Here is a 12,516-nt window from a genome sequence, read left to right on the forward strand (position 1 = left end):
CACTATATTGTACACCTGAAACTAATACTACACTATATGTTAACTAACTGGAATTTAAATAAAAACTAAAAAAAGTGATTTAGTAATTCTCTACATTACTCAGTGCTCATTTAGATAAGTGCACTCTTCATCCCCTCTACCTATTTCACCCATCCTACTCAACTCTCCTCTGGTAACCGTTAGTTAGTTTTCTATAGTTAAGCATCTGTTTTTTGGTTTGTCTCTTTTTTCTTTGTTCATTTGCTTTGTGTCTTAAATTCCACATATGAATGAAATGATATGGTACTTGACTTTCTCTGACATTTCGCTTAGCATTATACTCTCTAGACGCATTCATGTTGTTGCCAATGGTTAGATTTCCTTCTGTTTTATGGCTGAATAATATTCTACTGTATATATATACCACATCTTCTTTATCAATTCATCTATCAATGGATACTTGGGCTGCTTGCATATTTTGGCTATTGTAAATAATGCTTCAATAAACATAGGGATGAATATATCTTTTTATTTTTTTTTATTTTATGTTTTTTTATTTTTTAAAATTTTTTAGTTTTTTTATTCTTATGTTAATCCCCATACATTACATCATTAGTTTTAGATGTAGTGTTCCATGATTCATTGTTTGTGCATAACACCCAGTGCTCCATGCAGAACGTGCCCTCCTCAATACCCATCACCAGGCTAACCCATCCTCCCACCCCCCTCCCATCTAGAACCCTCAGTTTGTTTTTCAGAGTCCATCATCTCTCATGGTTCATCTACCCCTCCGATTTCCCCCCTTCATTCTTCCCCTCCTGCTACCTTCTTCTTCTTCTTTTTTTTTTTCTTAACATATATTGCCTTATTTGTTTCAGAGGTACAGATCTGAGATTCAACAGTCTTGCACAATTCACAGTGCTTACCAGAGCACATACCCTCCCCAGTGTCTATCACCCAGTCACCCCATCCCTCCCACCCCACCCCCCACTCCAGCAACCCTCAGTTTGTTTCCTGCGATTAAGAATTCCTCATATCAGTGAGGTCATATGATACATGTCTTTCTCTGTTTGACTTATTTCGCTCAACATAATACCCTCCAGTTCCATCCACGTCGTTGCAAATGGCAAGATCTCATTCCTTTTGATGGCTGCATAATATTCCATTGTGTGTGTGTGTGTATATATATATATATATATATATATATACCACATCTTCTTTATCCATTCATCTGTCGATGGACATCTTGGCTCTTTCCACAGTTTGGCTATTGTGGACATTGCTGCTATAAACATCGGGGTGCATGTACCCTTTCGGATCCCTACTTTTGTATCCTTGGGGTAAATACCCAGTAGTGCAATTGCTGGATCATAGGGTAGCTCTATTTTCAACTTTTTGAGGAACCTCCATACTGTTTTCCAGAGTGGCTGCACCAGCTTGCATTCCCACCAACAGTGTAGGAGGGTTCCCCTTTCTCCGCATCCCCGCCAACATCTGTCGTTTCCTGACTTGTTAATTTTAGCCATTCTGACTGGTGTGAGGTGGTATCTCATTGAGGTTTTGATTTGGATTTCCCTGATGCCGAGCGATGTTGAGCACTTTTTCATGTGTCTGTTGGCCATTTGGATGTCTTCTTTGGAAAAATGTCTGTTCATGTCTTCTGCCCATTTCTTGACTGGATTCTTTGTTCTTTGGGTGTTGAGTTTGATGAGTTCTTTATAGATTTTGGATACTAGCCCTTTATCTGATATGTCATTTGCAAATATCTTCTCCCATTCTGTCAGTTGTCTTTTGGTTTTGTGGACTGTTTCCTTTGCTTTGCAAAAGCTTTTTATCTTGATGAAGTCCCAATAGTTCATTTTTGCCCTTGCTTCCCTTGCCTTTGGCGATGTTTCTAGGAAGAAGTTGCTGCGGCTGAGGTCAAAGAGGTTGCTGCCTGTGTTCTCCTTTAGGATTTTGATGGACTCCTGTCTCACATTGAGGTCTTTCAACCATTTGGAGTCTATTTTTGTGTGTGGTGTAAGGAAATGGTCCAGTTTCATTCTTCTGCATGTGGCTATCCAATTTTCCCAACACCATTTGTTGAAGAGACTTTTTTCCATTGGACATTCTTTCCTGCTTTGTCAAAGATGAGTTGACCATAGAGTTGAGGGTCCATTTCTGGGCTCTCTATTCTGTTCCATTGATCTATGTGTCTGTTTTTGTGCCAGTACCATACTGTCTTGATGATGACAGCTTTGTAATAGAGCTGGAAGTCCGGAATTGTGATGCTGCCAGCTTTGCTTTTCTTTTTCAACATTCCTCTGGCTATGCGGGGTCTTTTCTGGTTCCATACAAATTTTAGGATTATTTGTTCCATTTCTTTGAAAAAAGTGGATGGTATTTTGATGGGGATTGCATTGAATGTGTAGATTGCTCTAGGTAGCATTGACATCTTCACAATATTTGTTCTTCCAATCCATGAGCATGGAACATTTTTCCATTTCTTTGTGTCTTCCTCAATTTCTTTCATGAGTATTTTATAGTTTTCTGAGTACAGATCCTTTGCCTCTTTGGTTAGATTTATTCCTAGGTATCTTATGGTTTTGGGTGCGATTGTAAATGGGATTGACTCCTTAATTTCTCTTTCTTCTGTCTTGTTGTTGGTGTATAGGAATGCCACTGACTTCTGTGCATTGATTTTATATCCTGCCACGTTACTGAATTCCTGTATGAGTTCTAGCAGTTTTGGGGTGGAGTCTTTGGGGTTTTCCACATAAAGTATCATATCATCTGCAAAGAGTGAGAGTTTGACTTCTTCTTTGCCAATTTGGATGCCTTTGATTTCTTTTTGTTGTCTGATTGCTGTGGCTAGGACTTCCAATACTATGTTGAATAGCAGTGGTGATAGTGGGCATCCCTGCCGCGTTCCTGACCTTAGGGGGAAAGCTCTCAGTTTTTCCCCTTTGAGAATGATATTCGCTGTAGGTTTTTCATAGATGGCTTTTATGATATTGAGTTATGTACCCTCTAGCCCTATACTCTGAAGAGTTTTGATCAAGAAAGGATGCTGTACTTTGTCAAAAGCTTTTTCTGCATCTATTGAGAGGATCATATGATTCTTGTTCTTTCTTTTGTTAATGTATTGTATCACATTGATTGATTTGCGGATGTTGAACCAACCTTGCAGCCCAGGGATAAATCCCACTTGGTCATGGTGAATAATCCTTTTAATGTACTGTTGGATCCTATTGGCTAGTATTTTGGTGAGAATTTTTGCATCCATGTTCATCAGGGATATTGGTCTGTAATTCTCCATTTTGATGGGGTCTTTGTCTGGTTTTGGGATCAAGGTAATGCTGGCCTCATAAAATGAGTTTGGAATTTTTCCTTCCATTTCTATTTTTTGGAACAGTTTCAGAAGAATAGGTATTAATTCTTCTTGAAATGTTTGGTAGAATTCCCCTGGGAAGCTATCTGGCCCTGGGCTTTTGTTTTTTGGGAGATTTTCGATGACTGCTTCAATTTCCTTAGTGGTTATAGGTCTGTTCAGGTTTTCTATTTCTTCCTGGTTCAGTTTTGGTAGTTGATACATCTCTAGGAATGCATCCATTTCTTCCAGGTTATCTAATTTGCTGGCATAGAGTTGCTCATAATATGTTCTTATAATTGTTTGTATTTCTTTGGTGTTGGTTGTGATCTGTCCTCTTTCATTCATGATTTTGTTGATTTGGGTCCTTTCTCTTTTCTTTTTGATAAGTCTGGCTAGGGGTTTATCAATCTTGTTAATTCTTTTTTTTTAAATTTTATTTATTTATTTGAGAGAGAGAGAATGAGAGAGAGCACATGAGAGGGGGGAGGGTCAGAGGGAGAAGCAGACTCCCTGCCGAGCAGGGAGCCCGATGCGGGACTCGATCCCGGGACTCCAGGATCATGACCTGAGCTGAAGGCAGTCGCCTAACCAACTGAGCCACCCAGGCGCCCTCAATCTTGTTAATTCTTTCAAAGAACCAGCTCCTAGTTTCATTGATCTGTTCTACTGTTCTTTTAGTTTCTATTTCATTGATTTCTCCTCTGATCTTGATTATTTCTCTTCTCCTGCTGGGTTTAGGCTTTTTTGCTGTTCTTTCTCCAGCTCCTTTAGGTGTAGGGTTACATTGTGTATTTGAGACCTTTCTTGTTTCTTGAGAAAGGCTTGTATTGCTATATACTTTCCTCTTAGGACTGCCTTTGCTGCATCCCAAAGATTTTGAACAATTGTGTTTTCATTTTCATTTGTTTCCATGAATTTTTTAAATTCTTCTTTAATTTCCTGGTTGACCCATTCATTCTTTAGTAGGATGCTCTTTAGCCTCCATGTATTTGAGTTCTTTCCTACTTTCCTCCTGTGATTGAGTTCTAGTTTCAAAGCATTGTGGTCTGAAAATATGCAGGGAATGATCCCAATCTTTTGGTACCGGTTGAGACCTGATTTGTGACCTAGGATGTGATCTATTCCCGAGAATGTTCCATGGGCACTAGAGAAGAATGTGTATTCTGTTGCTTTGGGATGGAATGTTCTGAATATGTCTGTGAAGTCCATTTGGTCCAGTGTGTCATTTAAAGTCTTTATTTCCTTGTTGATCTTTTGCTTAGATGATCTGTCCCTTTCAGTGAGGGGATTGTTAAAGTCCCCCACTATTATTGTATTGTTGTCGATGAGTTTCTTTGCTTTTGTTATTAATTGCCTTATATAATTGGCTGCTCCCATGTTAGGGGCATAGATATTTGCAATTGTTAGATCTTCTTGTTGGATAGACCCTTTAAGTAGGATATAATGTCCTTCCTCATCTCTTATTACAGTCTTTGGTTTAAAATCTAATTTGTCTGATATAAGGATTGCCACCCCAGCTTTCTTTTGGTGTCCATTAGCATGGGAAATGGTTTTCCACCCCCTCACTTTCAATCTGGGGGTGTCTTTGGGTCTAAAATGAGTCTCTTGCAGACAGCATATCGATGGGTCTTGTTTTTTAATCCAGTCTGATAGCCTGTGTCTTTTGATTGGGGCATTTAGCCCATTTACATTCAGGGTAACTAATGAAAAATATGAATTTAGTGCCATTGTATTGCCTGTAAGGTGACTGTTACTGTATATCGTCTGTGTTCCTTTCTGGTCTATGTTGCTTTTAGGCTCTCTCTTTGCTTAGAGGAGCCCTTTCAAGATTTCTTGTAGGGCTGGTTTTGTGTTTGCAAATTCCTTTAGTTTTTGTTTGTCCTGGAAGCTTTTTATCTCTCCTTCTATTTTCAATGACAGCCTAGCTGGATATAGTATTCTTGGCTGCATATTTTTCTCATTTAGTGCTCTGAATATATCCTGCCAGTCCTTTCTGGCCTGCCAGGTCTCTGTGGATAGGTCTGTTGCCAATCTAATGTTTCTACCCTTGTAGGTTACATATCTCTTGTCCCGAGCTGCTTTCAGGATTTTCTTTGTCTCTGAGATTCATAAGTTTTACTATTAGATGTCGGGTGTTGACCTATTTTTATTGATTTTGAGAGGGGTTCTCTGTGCTTCCTGGATTTTGATGCCTGTTTCCTTCCCCAGATTAGGGAAGTTCTCTGCTATAATTTGCTCCAATATACCTTCTGCCCCTCTCTCTCTTTCTTCTTCTGGGATCCCAATTATTCTAATGTTGTTTCGTCTTATGGTATCGCTTATCTCTCGAATTCTGCCCTTGTGATCCAGTAGTTATTTATCTCTCTTTTTCTCAGCTTCTTTATTTTCCATCATTTGGCCTTCTATATCACTGATTCTCTCTTCTGCCTCATTTATCCTAGCAGTTAGCACCCCCATATTTTATTGCACCTCATTAATAGCCTTTTTGATTTCTACTTGGTTAGATTTTAGTTCTTTTACTTCTGCAGAAAGGGTTTCTCTAATAACTTCCATATTTTTTTCAAGCCCAGCTAGTATCTTTAAAGTGATGATTCTGAACTCTAGATCTGACATCGTACTAATGTCCGTATTGAATAGGTCCCTGGCAGTCAGTACTACCTCTTGTTCTTTTTGTTGAGGTGATTTTTTCTGTCTTGTCATTTTGTCCAGAGGAGAATAGATTAATGAGAGAACAAAATGCTAACAGGGTAACAATGTTCTCAGAAAATATATTCTAAACAAATCCGAAAAGACCTGAAGCAGTGGGAAAAGAAAGGGAAAGAGAGAAAAAAGAAAAAGAAAAAGAAAAAAAAGAAAAAGATAAAGATAAAAACAAACAAAAACAGAACAAAACAAAAAAACCAGAATGTGATCACATATGATCAGGCTGGTACATAGATCAGTGCCACACACTAGATTTTGGGTGTATTTTGGTCTGTTAGAAGAAAGTGCCTCCCAAAATTTTAAAGAAAGAAAAACTTATATATGTACAAAAATAAGGGTTGATATGATGAAGGGATGAAATATGACTGTGAAGATGGAAATTATAAAAAATTTTATAAAAGGAATTGATAAGAAGTTTGAATAAAGAAAGAAGAGGATTTAAAAAAAAAAGGAAAAAAAAGGGAGAGAATGTGATCAGGTAGGGGAGTAGAAAAAAAACCATACACTAGAGATTTAGGGTATATTTTGATCTGTTAGAAGAAACTATCTCAAAATTTTAAAGAGAGAACAACTTATATAAACATGCCAAAAATATGGGTAACTACTATGAAGGGATAGAATTTGACTCTAAAAATAAAAATTTTTTTTTTTTTAAAAAGGGATTGATAAGATGTTGGTTGAAAACGGGAAAAAGAAAAATTAAAAAAAAAAAAGACAGTTAAAAAAAAAACTTTGAAAGACTACAGAATCATGGTAAAAAAGCATGAATTCTATGTGCAGTATTCCCCTAGCGCTGGAGTTCTGCCGTTCTCATTGATTGGTACACTTGGTCTTGGCTGGCTGTTCTCGCTGATCTTCTGGGGGAGGGGCCTGTTGCCGTGGTTTCCAAAAGTCTTTGCCGGAGACGGAATTGCCCCGCCCTTGCCCCCTCCCGGCTAAGTAATCTGCTCGGGTTTGCTCTCGGAGCTTTTGTTCCCTGCAAGCTTTCCGTACAGCTTTGGAGGCGGAGAGTGAAAATGGCGGCCTCCCAATCACCGCCCCGGAGGAGCCGAGAACTCGGGGCCCCACTCCTCAGTGAGCCCCCAGAGAAAAGCCGTCAGTCACTCCCATCTCCCCGGTCCCCGGCCGCACTCCGTGCTCCCCTGGCCCGTGGCCGCACTTTTCTATCTCTGGCACCTGACCCCGTGTGGAGTCTCCAAACCCCGCAGATCCCTGTGGTGCGCTCCCGCTCCGCTCCTCCCCGGGGAAAAAGGGGAGTCTCCCTGGATCTGCCGCTTGTTGGGTCCCTGGTGGAGGAGCATGGCCCGACTGTGCCGCGGATCACGGTTTATGGCAACCCTGAGCTGAGAGCTCACGCCTGGGCTCTGTCTCTGCAGCTGGCTTCCCCGCTCTGATCCCTGGGATCAGAGTTTAGTTTTAGTTTTCTTGATTATTAATTTTTGTTTTTCATGGGGATATTTATATTTTGAGCTTACCAGGTAATAGACAACTCCAGACTTAAAGAAATGTTACCATTAAAAACCAATACCTCTCAATTTCTGTATGTAACTGTGGTGAGTTTGAGGATTTTGGAGTTGATCAAAGAAAAAGGCATGACTATGAGATGTCAGTAGCCCCCAGTGAGCTTTATTTGGGTGGTGGTTTGACAGGATTGCATTGAAGGGAAGTCCCTCACTGAAGGAGATTTTCCAGAGACCATGGCAGGGAACCACCACCTAGAGGGGGAAGTAGGCAAGGAAACTCCCTGGGGAGAGGGAAATCTGAGTGGGGCATATATGTGTAGGTGATACTGCTCAGATGCAAGATGGTGAGTCCTGGTCTGGAAGCTGTGGAGGGCAACAGTGACTTCTGTAGCTCCAGGATTTGTCTCATCTATGGCTAGTAGATGTTGGGTGCATTTTTGCAGAATATGCAAAGTAGGCACACTATAAATGACTAAAAATATGCTAATCTGGGCTATAATGGAAGAAAATGAAGTGTAAAAATTTAAGTTTGTCATCTGTGGACTTTGAGTTCACATTCATGGTCAGCCTGCTCTGAGGACCTGAACAACTTGGGGCCAATATATAGGCGCCACCTTTAACTCAGGTATATAACGTTAACAGAAGAGGGTGAAATAGCTACTGGGTGGCCAACACACTGTAAATGTCCATCTTGCTTTTGAGTTCACTTTCTCTCCTAGAACCTTCCTGGGGTGCTGCTTTACAACGGCCAGGAGAGGAAAGCAGTGGTGCTTTGAGTGTGCCATGAGGTGTTTATGTGAACTGGAGGAGGCAGGGGATAAGCAGTTGAAGCGTGTGCTTTGCTCTGGGCTGCATGCAGTCTCATTCTGGCTGTACTGTGGGGTGATAATTGCTCCAAATGTTTGTTCATATTTAGAAATTTGTTGTAATTCAGTTTAATCGAATGCTTTGCAAGGCCATTTGTCATGTTTTTAGTTCTGGGTTTAGTCTGTGTTAAATTTGGCGGCATGTTCCAAATTCTTAATAGATAAATTGAAACTTGAAGTGATATAGGGCATGATTTTACTTCATCTTTTCCTCCTTTAATACTCCCCACGCCAAAATGTGTATACTTTTGTTATAAAAGTAATCATGTTCACAAAGGAATATTTTAAACATGTGGATGTGTAGAAAAGAGGAAATAAATGATTTAGCACCATCTTCCAAATATACCCACCATTAACATATCAGTGTGCAATAAATAGACTATAGCCTAGAATATTCCAATCTGAGTTAACTCAGAGTAATTTTATATTTCTGGAATTTAGCTATCTCACCATTAAAATGGCACAGTCATTGAAAAATATGTTTATCATGTGAAGTCTGGTGCTATATAATATGTATGTAAGTAATGGCAATAAATATGTGAAATAGATATATTTTTTAGCAAAGCTTTTACTTAATGTATCTTGAAGTCAGTTGAAGAATTTATTAAATATTGGTCTTCAGTTTGCATCAGTTGAAAACATGGATTTACTAGCAAACAGAAAAAAACTCCCATGTTACTTGGGTTTATCTATAAATAGAAAAATAGCGGGGTGCCTGGGTGGCTCAGTTGGTTAAGCGACTGCCTTCGGCTCAGGTCATGATCCTGGAGTCCCGGGATCGAGTCCCGCATCGGGCTCCCTGCTCGGCAGGGAGTCTGCTTCTTCCTCTGACCCTCCTCCCTCTCATGCTCTCTGTCTCTCATTCTCTCTGTCTCAAATAAATAAATAGAATCTTAAAAAAAAAAAAAAAAGAAAAAAGAAAAATAGCATGTTATATGATATTCCTAAATATTTGGTGATGGATATATTTTACCTGTCAATTCTTAAACTCCAAATCAAACTGGCCTTTCCTTTAAAATGGTAAAATATTTCATACAGTGATTTTAAGCCTGTGCATATTTTATATTATGGGAAAGCCTCTTTGAGGGCTGTGTCCAGTCCCAGCTCAGGATGTCTGGTAACTGTCTGCAAGTGGATGGGGAGTACCCTGTATCAGTACTCTGAGACTGATGGGGAGCATGTACAACAGCACTTCTGACAGTCATCAGTGCCTTCTGCTTGTTTTTGCTACTTTGCCGTTTCAGGTTCCCTTTTCAGTCTATATACTTGGACTATCACTTGTAAATGATTTTTGCTCAATGAAATTTGAGATTTCCCTATATGAAATAGTCTCTGAGTGTCATTTTAGATCTGTTCCTTTTACATCTTGTTCATATTGTATGGATCATCCACTGATTATTTGAGATTTGGTAGATGACACTACAACTGTATCTCACTTGATAACAAATTGTTTCTCAATTATTATAATGTTGTATTTCATGTATGTGTATATATTGCTGGGTTTTGTTTAGTTCTCAATTTGTTTTTGTTTTGCAGCCTTCCATATCACCCTGTCATTGGTGCTTGTTTTGTTTAGTTCATATTCTTGCTAGTTAAAGAGAGGGTCAATGTGAACTCTTCAAGAAGGAGAGGGAGGCCTTTCTGTAAGCTTAGTGAGGGCAGAGACCATGTCTTCTGTTCACCACGTATCTAATGTCTTGCACAGTCCTTGGCACATAGTATTTGTTGGGTGAATGAACCAAAATTGCCATGTGGTTGTACAGAGCTGATGTTATACACATCAGGCTTTCAAGGTTATTTTTTGGAAACAAATGTTAGCCCAGTGGACTCATTCTAGCCACCTTCTGAGTTTTGTTTTCTTCCTTCACAAACGCATGTTGACCAAGTACTATAGTGCATGGGATATAGTAGTTACCATAGTGGTAAATGTGGAGGTGATTACTTGGGCCTCTGGGCTTACCTTTACTCACATTATTTCCCCATATACCAGTGAGGCAGCATTTATGCAAGTCAAGCTTACCAGTAGAAATAATGAGCTTTTTCAGTGATTTGGAGTTTTGTTTCTATTATTCATCCTTTTATTATTAATGTTTTTTGCATAAAATGTGATATTCAAAATTACTGAGTACTTGTGATAATATTCACAAGTCAAAAAGGTTTTAGTTTTCAAAAATTAAATTCTCTGATATTTAGTATAAAAGACATTTCTTCTCATTAACCCTTTTATCTCTCTTCTTTCTGTGTCTGTGAGAGCTCATTTTCCTTGAACTCTTACAGTTCTTTTGTTTTACTTTGATTTTTTTCAACAAATGAAACTTCAAGAAAGTAGAATTTTTATCAAGGAAAGTTGAAAGTTAGAATGTAGGCATAATATGGGCATGGTATGGATTATAAAGGTCTGACAGCACAGTAGTCCCAAATTTGTGACCGAAGTGGAGAGAAAATGCTGTATATAAAAGGTTCAGTATGTTTGGAATATAATTGTCAGTAAAGAAGGTGAACAGATTTTACTAATAATTTATATGAGCATGGTGGAATATTTTTCAAATCACAAAATGACTTCTATAAGCTTGTATGGGATTATATTGTCACATAAATAAAAATTCATGCATTCTTTGGAATAAAAAGCCCGCCAAAGAAAACAGTGAACTGAAGAATAAGTAAGTCATCTTTTGCCTCATCTTGAGGCAACCCTCGATAATCAGATCCTCAGCCTTCAAATAACTTCTAATTGTCTAAACTGAGGCTTTTTTCTTGTCTGCCAAGGAGATGTGTTAGTGGCCACATGTGGTTGCTGAGAGGCTGTGCTTCCCAAAGCCGTCTGGATTCTTTGATAGTCATCCAGAGAGTGAACTGATATGCTCAGCTGGGGTGAATGAACAGCCAGAACACAGTCTTGCTTTTCTGTGTGGGGCTATTAGTACTAATAAAAGATTAATGCTATTTTCCTTATAGGGAATCAACAGATAATGTTTTGATAACCCTTGTCTCACCAGTGAGCCATATGGCCTTTATTTTCTAACAGATACGGTTGAAATGTTAGAGAATAATGTTAGAAAAGGATCCCTATGGTGGGCTGGCTCCTGTTCCTTGCCTTGGCATTAAAGGCTAGGTATTTTATAATATTGGAGAACTTCCCTCATTTGTTTTTAAGATCCTTTATGGATCCATAGTGAGAAGTCGGAAGATCAAGGGGATAATAGGATTGATTCTCATCCTGTGCTGGGTTTTCTCATATATATGGTATTCATTTATAAAATCTCTGGTTCAAGACCCATAAAACAATGTTACTTTCAAACAGTGTCTTCCTGTATATTATATTGTATAAAACCTTTAGTTCCTGGGGGAAGGTTATAAAGAGGGTTCCCTGTAGTCTGCAAATTCGTTTTTTACGTGATCATTTAAAGTTGTTACTTTTCCTGAAAGGTGAATTCTGATTCCTTCTCTATATATACTATAGAAATTTGGTGGTTAAATGCCTCTTTGCTTACTGTGGCTAAGAGGAGAAAGGCTAAACAGAATATTTTAAGTTTCTTGGTGTTGTTTGAAAAAAATAATTTCTTTCATGGTGGCTGAATGCCAAGGCTGGAAAAGTGTTATGGAAATGTCTGTGGTCAGGACTGCCTTTGACGAGAGAAAGGTTAAATATGGTAGTTTTGATAGGACTTGACAGCCATTTTTGACCTATATATATGTTTCATCATGGTTCCTTTCTTAACAGTGGAATAACTAAGCTATTAAATATTTTACTCAATTGAGAAGGAAAATGATTACCATAAACTACTTTATTTAAATGACACTGTGACATAAAATGTTCCAACAGTTTAAAATATTCATCTACCAAACATATTGCCAAGGGAAATGAACAGTCCTTCCCATTCCCCAGTATTTCTTGAATTAAGTTGATTCAGTAACCCTTTTCCAATCTACATAGAAACTCTTGCTTGCAAATTTAAATTCTGAAACACAGGGTAGAGATATATGTTAATGTTTAATATGAAAAACAAATGTTTGTTGACTACTACCAGGTTATAGTTATTTTAAGAGTACATTAGTAGTACTCTGTGTAGAGGATATCTATCTATCTGCACACACATATAAGTATGTGTGTGTATGTCTGTGTGTGTGTATATATACACACACACAGACATAC

At 38.6% G+C, this 12,516-nt stretch overlaps 1 protein-coding gene across 6 annotated transcripts in view; it reads left to right on the forward strand.

The window, feature by feature from the left end:
- Positions 1-12,516, forward strand: part of BBS9 (Bardet-Biedl syndrome 9) — a 475,024-nt gene that overhangs the window by 41,811 nt on the left and 420,697 nt on the right. The gene's annotated exons all lie outside the window — the stretch shown is intronic.

Source organism: Neomonachus schauinslandi, chromosome 12 (genome assembly GCF_002201575.2).
Source record: "Neomonachus schauinslandi chromosome 12, ASM220157v2, whole genome shotgun sequence".
In the NCBI taxonomy this organism is placed as follows: Eukaryota; Metazoa; Chordata; class Mammalia; order Carnivora; family Phocidae; genus Neomonachus; species Neomonachus schauinslandi.